Below are 8,056 nucleotides of genomic sequence, written 5' to 3'. Positions count from 1 at the left end.
CAACGAATTGACCCTCTCCGGTCTAAGACACCAGATGGAACAATACCCCCTTCCAAATGAAATGCATCTCTGAATCTGGAATCTCATTCTGTCTACTCAATACACCACTAGAATCGAACTCTACTCGAGAGTCTGATCTGACACAGAATGGGAACCACTCGTCCCAGCGAACCACTCAACTCATGACTCATGACCCGCAACTCATGCGTTCCTCACTTATCCACTTCCCTTTGGTTGCGACAACCATTACTCAATTTTAGAATATAACGACTCCCGACAGATATGGAGACCCCAGTCTCACCCCTGGTTCGACCCCCAGTCTCGCCCCTTCCTTTTATTTTTCATTTTAAAATTATTTTTAGATTTGGTCTCACGGTCTCACAAAATTAGCATGGTCTCAAATGAACCTAAACATACATATATATATATATATATATATATATATATATTTCCTGAACAACACCAAGTAAGATAAATAAGATTTGCTTATTTTTAGATATAGTTAACTGATTATTTAAAATGATTATAACTTAAAGTTGAAACAAATATAAAGACATTAAGTTATTTGGTCATGTAAAATATACATGGAGTTTAAGATTGTTTTTCCACAAGAGTTTATCGAGAGATAGGAATGGGTGAATTACTGTGACACGATCCTATATATATATATATATATATATATATATATATATATATATATATATATATATATATATATATATATATATATATTAGAGTTTCCCTTTTTTTCATATTGCATTTTGTAGAGACACTGTACATATATCTCACATGGTATCAAAGTTAGTGTTTGGACCTTCGTGGCTTAACACATCCTTATCTGACCTCATTGAGCTTCACTTTCTAGACAGGGGGGGGTGTTTTCTTGTATCCACATCGCTACGACACAGTCTCTTATGTCTTCATTTATGTTGGAGTTTTCATGACTCTTTTGTTTTTGTAGAGACAACATTGGACTCCACATATGTTTCCAAAGGTAATACGTCAAAAATTTTTGGAGACAGTGACAGATCATAGGTTGCAACATGATAGAACAACATCATAAAATCAATTTTGCTTCATGTTAAGGAGGTCGACAACTAAGGCGATCCCCCTTCTTTGATGAATTATGCAGAAATATAACGAATTGAATATGGATTTACATATATTTTTATTGACTTGGAAAAGACAAAACCTTCATAAACAATATAGAGGACCTTGAATCCAAATGGGCATTGGAGATACATGTCATCGTTATTCACGATACGTATTGTTGGTCTTCAACATGTTTCGATATTCTTGGTAGTGACAAAAAGTCCTTCCAAATATAAAGTGGGGTACATTATGGTTTGACTCTCTTTACTTTGATCATAGACGAGATCTCATACGAGATTCACATGATGCTTTGATGTTTGTTATTTGCCGATGATAAAGTGTTGGTGGTAGAGAATAAGTCAGATCTTAATGATATGTTGGACACTTAGTGACAAGATTGTAGATATGAACACAATTAAGATGGAGAAAATGTTGCGATATTTTAATAGGGAGTGTAATGAGAAAGGAATAGACTTAGTATATAGGTGAAGGATCTATATACAAATGAGTGTTGCTTGTAGTTGTGGTACGTGATCCATAAGAAATGAGTGTTAAGACAAATGTTACCCACCATGATAAGGACAATTTGTTAAAGTGGACGTCGGACACACAATTTTTGTGTTATAAGAAGTTTTCATTTGAAATTAAAAGAAAACTATTATTAGGTAGCAGTTAAATGAGCTGTTATGTATGGATCCAAATTTATCCAAGAAGATAATAGGGATATGGAAAGTCTCATAAATGAGAGTGTTACGGTGGAAGTGTAGTTAGGGTGTATCAAGAATGTCTGCACCCACTTAACCTGATAAAAAACGAACCAAAACTACGTAAATAGGGTCAGCTTCGGTTTAACTCAGATAAAACTCGAAATACAGTTAGCGTCAGGTTTCATGATGTTATATTTTTTTTTTGGGTTTGGGTTAACCAAGATAACCAGTTAGTCAAGCCTACATACATTTAGAAACAGACTTTACGTATTCTACATTCTATAGCATCACGTATTTACTTGACAACCCTTTCAATCAATAATATCAAGCCTTTCAATCATATAAGTAATCCCACATACATGTCTATCCATACATACTGACCTTCTCCACTTAATCATTGCTCGTCTTCGCATTCTCTACTCGTCACCACTCATAATTACGTCTCCCTTATTGGAACAATTACTTCACAATCTTGGTTATTTTTTCAAATGAGTTTGAACAAAGGCTATGTAGATGTGTATTAAAGATGTATAGTATTTTTTAGAGATGAATAACTCACATATGTTTCGGGTGTGGTCATTAAAATACAACACTTGTGAATGATGCTTTTAGAGCAAGCATGTATATTGATATTGTTTATAATCTTATGTTAGCGTTATGTTACTGAATATACAATTAGATTTTGTGTATTTATTAGTGTTATGTTTTCATAATATTAACCACTTGATTGAGTTGCCTCTTGTATAGTCCCAAAAATACGACCAAAATGTTTCATTTTTAAATTCATAAAACCAGTATCCAAAGAACATCATAATAAAAATCCACATAAAACAAATGTATCAAACAATGTATCACATCATAGTAAATCAAGAAAATGTGGAACGAGATGGTGTGTGCCCTGCAATCATCCCGAGTTTTTCCTCCTGGAACTGGAAGTACCTGAAACATAAACTGAAAACTGTAAGCATAAAGCTTACTGAGTTCCCTAAAATACCACATACCATACATAATAAACATATAATGGGCCCTGCCCGACATCGAGCCCTGCTGGGTATAGAGATCAGGCCCCGCCCAGCATACATATAAACATATATCATATAAACACATACACATGCAGTTATCACATAGATACGCCCGATAAGCATACAAGTACAAAACACATGCAAGAGTCACACACACATCTAGCACCCTAATATAACATAATCATGGGTCGGCATTGGTGTTGGGTTATGAGCATAACATTATTCCTATGGTGTACATGCAACCCTAATTGCTTTGATCTAGGTTTTTATAATTTGAACATACAACATTGAATACCAAAGCAACAAACCCTAATCTAGCATGCTTATTTCAAAATTGACATAATAAACAAGTTAGAATGATTGCCTCAATGTGTTATGTAGTAATAACAAGAACTCCTTGACCTTTGAAAGCTTAGTGCCCTAAGTGTTGCACCTCTAATGGAGTCACAAACACTCTTGCAACAAGATGACTTAGGAGAGGGGAGTAAATTGTCTAGGACAACTCCAAGAAGTATAGGCCAATTTCTACATGTTAAGGGGTCTATTTATAGTTGAGGCTATTAGGGTTTTAAGGTGGAAACCCTAACTGCCTTGCTTAGGCCTTAAGCAATCCATGGAGCCCTTTCTAGAAGCCCCTTGGAGGAAATCTTTATGGGCTTCCCATAGATTTCGTCCAATCCGTTCTATTAGGAATCCATAGCCCAACTAGCAATTATCAGATAATTACAATATCAGTCCCCTTTTTTTAATCAGTCTCTTTTGATCACCAAATTAATTCCAAACTAATTTCCGATCAATACTAATTAAATAATATGATTTCCAAATAATATATTAATCTTGTAATATACTAATAAAACCATTTCGAGTACGAATTTATTATTCATATAATAAATTCTACTCTCTCCTCTCGTCATCCTATCAACTTGCATGAGTGATGATAGCCCAAAAGGACCATGCTCATAATCGGGTCAAGTACATACCAAAATAGTTATGGGCTTAGACACCTAATCCAACAGTCTCCCACTTGGATAAGTCTAATAAGTATTTTGCAAGTACGACTTAAGAACCTGATTAGCAATCGTAGCTTTCAAAAGCCGCTGTCGAACTCTGATCTTATCACCAATGCGTCCTTTAGATAAGGGATCATATATTCCTCCATTCTAGATATCGTACAGACATGAGACATTGATTATAATCATTCTCTCTGTCTATGTGTTGTTTCCTGATTTCCAATTCATGACGACTGACAACAGACTTCAGTTGAACACATCAACTTTGTCCAGGATTGGCCAAGCGCTTAGGGTGTCATCACTAAATCATCGAGGCGCCCACAAATATCGCTTTTATCCCTCTTAGGTTAAAAGGAACGGACAAACTTCGATTCAAATGCTTGCTTGTACTTACTCATCAAATCACACACAACAATATGTTTTATAACACCAAGTTACTGCTGTGTTTACATACGTCAATGTGCATACCAAAATAGTTATGGGCTTAGACACCTAATCCAACAATTGGTGCCTTCGACCCGCTAAACCCAGTGAGGAAACTCACCTTGCACTGCTGAATAACACAGATAAATCCGTGGCTGCTGGTCCGAGGAATCCCCGAGCTATCAATATCAAATAACATCCAATTAATAATTGGATTCCAATCTATAACTATCAATCCATAATTCTGGTAAATGGCTATTTTACACTTTACCTAGTTTGGACCAAGACTTAGGCCCAAACTCATAATCTAAAAGGCCTAATAACCAATTAATCATCTAAGGCCCAAACATGGCCCAATTTTCCAAATTGGGCCTAAACCCTTTCACGGGTCTTACCCCAAGGTCCAAAAAATATTTCTAGCCCAAAACACTTGAATTCAAATGGCCCAACAAAACCCTAAACATTTAGGCCCAAACCAAAGTCTAAATGATCCGAGGCCCACTCTGTTGAGTACGTTAGGCGTACTCAGCTCGTACACACATCGTACTTGCCTTAGGTTCTTGTTCATTTGATGATGTAATAGCAAAATGAGTTTATGAAATATACTCTACAAACCAATGGTGAAAGAGTTGGTGACAACATTGATTTTCGAAGGTAGTGTCTAAGGAAGGAGATGGTGACATCGTAGATCGATAAAGGAGGGGAAAGAGGAAAATGATGGTGACAGAGGCATACGGTCATTCGTGGTATCTAGGTCTAGATTTTAAGAGAGAAATTTTTATGAGAACGGATTTAGGATTAGGTGGTGATGCCTGGTGGCGATGGTGGAGCCACTTTAGGTTAGGGATTCCAGTAAACGATGTGTGATGGTGGCGTTGAGATAGTCTTAGGATTTCTCATTTCGACTTAAGGTAGAAGTGGGATGGTAGAGGGGCACCGGTGGAGGTAACGACAGCATCAAGAGGGTGGAGGCAGCGACAACATCAGGAGGCTGGTGGTTACGGAGGCCATCCAGAGATTGAAGAGGGTTAGGAAGGAGACAGAAAAAATTTAGGAGAAATGACGGCTGAAGATGTGTATAGGAGTTTAGGGTTTTCCACATAAATCGTTACAAATCAGATGTACGTGTATACATTTGTATTGCAAGCTTAATAAGATTGTACATGATGTTATAATAGTTGTACCTCTTAATTTTCAAGAAACATATAATCTGCTTTATATAGTAGTAAAGGTATATCGAAATACTTTCTATTCAAAACAATTACCATGATAAAGCATGCATCACACATGTTAAAGGTTGAATCCACATTACTAGAGGCATCTTGCTCCTCGTACATGAAAACTATCATCGATCTACTTTATTGGTACACACTTAATCATTGCATACGATCTTTATAAATACACATTTATGGTTTCCGCAAATGTTATCACTATGTACCTATTCTTCGTATCTTGTATATATCTTGGGTGTGACAATCAAATTGCTATACAAATTGCTCACAACAATGTTTTTCAACTAACATACAAAGCATTATGAGATTCAATGTCACTTTGCTCGTGAACATGTGTTTTAAAAAAAACCAACTAAACAATATGTGTGCCATATTTGTGTATGTACGTTGTTTGTGTATTGATATTGAATTTAGACATATTTTTGGAGCAATTTTCATGTTTTTTTTTAATTATTTTTTTGGATCTTTATATTGGAAATATATAAAAATTTACATCACTAGTTAAATTTACATTTGTTTCTAAAACTTGAAATCCTAAAATCATTTCATTTTTTGCAAGTTTCCACAATTCAATACAATCGTGTATAAGGGAAGTACGACTCACATGGTAATATCGCGGTTAGAGAGTATCTTGTATGAGTGAAGTCGATCACTTATTGTTGAAGTGGTCAAAAGACATGCATTTTTTAATCAAAAACTTCATCATCCTATCCCGAACTTTAGCCGCTTCCTAATTCCACAATGTAGTATCTTTCGTCATTATTGTTTGATTATGCCGCGGGGCAAATTTCACCGATGGGTATCTCTTGTTCATATGAGTTTTCAATGTTGAATTCTCTTCTTCCTTGCAAAAGGCACCACATTTCTTGTATCGCGCTTTATTTGGACCGCTCGAAATTATATAGAAATCATAATTTTCCTAAATCTCAAGATTTCTCTTTGTTTTTTTTATGCCAACAATGGTAATATTGCTTGATGAATCTCCAACACAAACGAAAGCCGAATCCATTGCTTGACTTGAGAGCATTTGTTGATCTAATAGAGTTTTTTAGTGGTTTGGTTAAGCCTCAACATCTAATACCTATATATATATATATATATATATATATATATATATATATATATATATATATATATATACTATCAAGGAATGGCAAATATGGACAAAAGGGACCAAAATTCGAGCCGCTTACACCCTCAAACGGCTATATCGGTAACAAAATCTCCTGGAAAAACTGGTTTTAAACCGGTTCTCCAAGCCGGTTCCGACGAAACCGGTTCTAAACTAGTAGTAACAGTAATATTTTCGAATCGGTTTAAACCAGCGGTTCGGTTCATATTGGACTGGTTCATGGTTAAACGGTTTTCGATTTGTATGGGCTCGTGAACCGGTTTTTTGTGCAAGTCTAATTACAGGGGTGAAATGAACATTATCAAGGAACTTCAGTTTATTATATGTATTGATAAGGGTTGTAACTTGTAAGCATAAAGTGTAACCAACTTCGTCATGTCACACCTACGAAACATCGAAGATTATATGCATAAAGCATTCGAAGTTTTACTGTTTATTATGCGTATTTATATATTGGATATATACGTTTACAATCGTACTTCATAAATCTTGAAGCATGCTTAGATCCAGGACCAAACAAGAACGAAAAAAAATGGAAGAACATATATGAACATATGTTTCTTACATCCATCCAATTATTACAATTATTATATCAATCACTTGAAATATATATTTCAAATCTTACTTACTTAATCATGCACTCGAAAGTTATAGTTCATGCGAGTGCGGATTATTTCATATAGTATGCAACTTCAGTAAGGTTTCTCTCCAACATAGTTGCCGGGTGGATCATAGTTGCATGTCACGAACCATGCACCATTATTGCATTGAACCCTTGCACAACCAAGACGAACCGAATTACGCCAAACAACTTGAGTATAATGCCCACACATCTTTTCTGGAGCACAAGTGTTCGAATTATAATCATAATCGGCATGTTCTCCAACCCACAAGTTCACAGCATCTACACCAGTGAAGTCATATCCTGACCCGTAGGCAAGATTCTCACCGTAAGGACTGTTTTGGGAGTGCACCAACTGACAGTCACCACGTCTTTGATTGGCATAATTTTCTGCGAAACCAGCCACATTACTATCCCAAGTCATGGGCCCCACACCAACCTGAGCTCGAGCCTGATTATGAGCATCAACAAAGTCTTGTGGCGAGTTTTGGGCTAGGGAAAAATTAAGAATTCCCATGAATATAGCAAGAAGAAATAATGCGTTATTCCAATGGCCCATTTTTTTTTATTTTGTTTAGTGGCACAAAAAGGATGCTTCAAGCTTGTTGGAGTTAAACGGGTGATATGAGTAAGAATTTATAGGAAGATATTATCTAGAATATAGAATTCATATTGTGACGTTGTACATACATAAAAGTATGACATCATTCTAATTTATCTTTCAATGTAGACTTTTAATAATAACATAACGACACTTTACTAAAATTTCTTCAGTCGTTTTGGCGACCTATTCCATTATTTTTTCCACACAATGTG

The 8,056-nt window shown here is 35.7% G+C and overlaps 1 pseudogene; it reads right to left on the bottom strand.

Moving 5' to 3' along the window:
• Positions 1-7,023: 7,023 nt before the first annotated feature.
• On the bottom strand, positions 7,024-7,842 carry LOC145157864 (pathogenesis-related protein PR-1 type pseudogene; annotated as a pseudogene).
• Between the last annotated feature and the right edge of the window lie 214 nt (positions 7,843-8,056).

The sequence above is a fragment of the Lactuca virosa genome, chromosome 1, assembly GCF_052849685.1.
Source record: "Lactuca virosa cultivar CGN04683 chromosome 1, Lactuca_virosa_CGN04683_v6, whole genome shotgun sequence".
NCBI classification, from domain to species: Eukaryota; Viridiplantae; Streptophyta; class Magnoliopsida; order Asterales; family Asteraceae; genus Lactuca; species Lactuca virosa.
The sequence above is the reverse complement of the archived record's forward strand: the minus strand, read 5'-3'. Positions and strand labels throughout refer to the sequence as shown.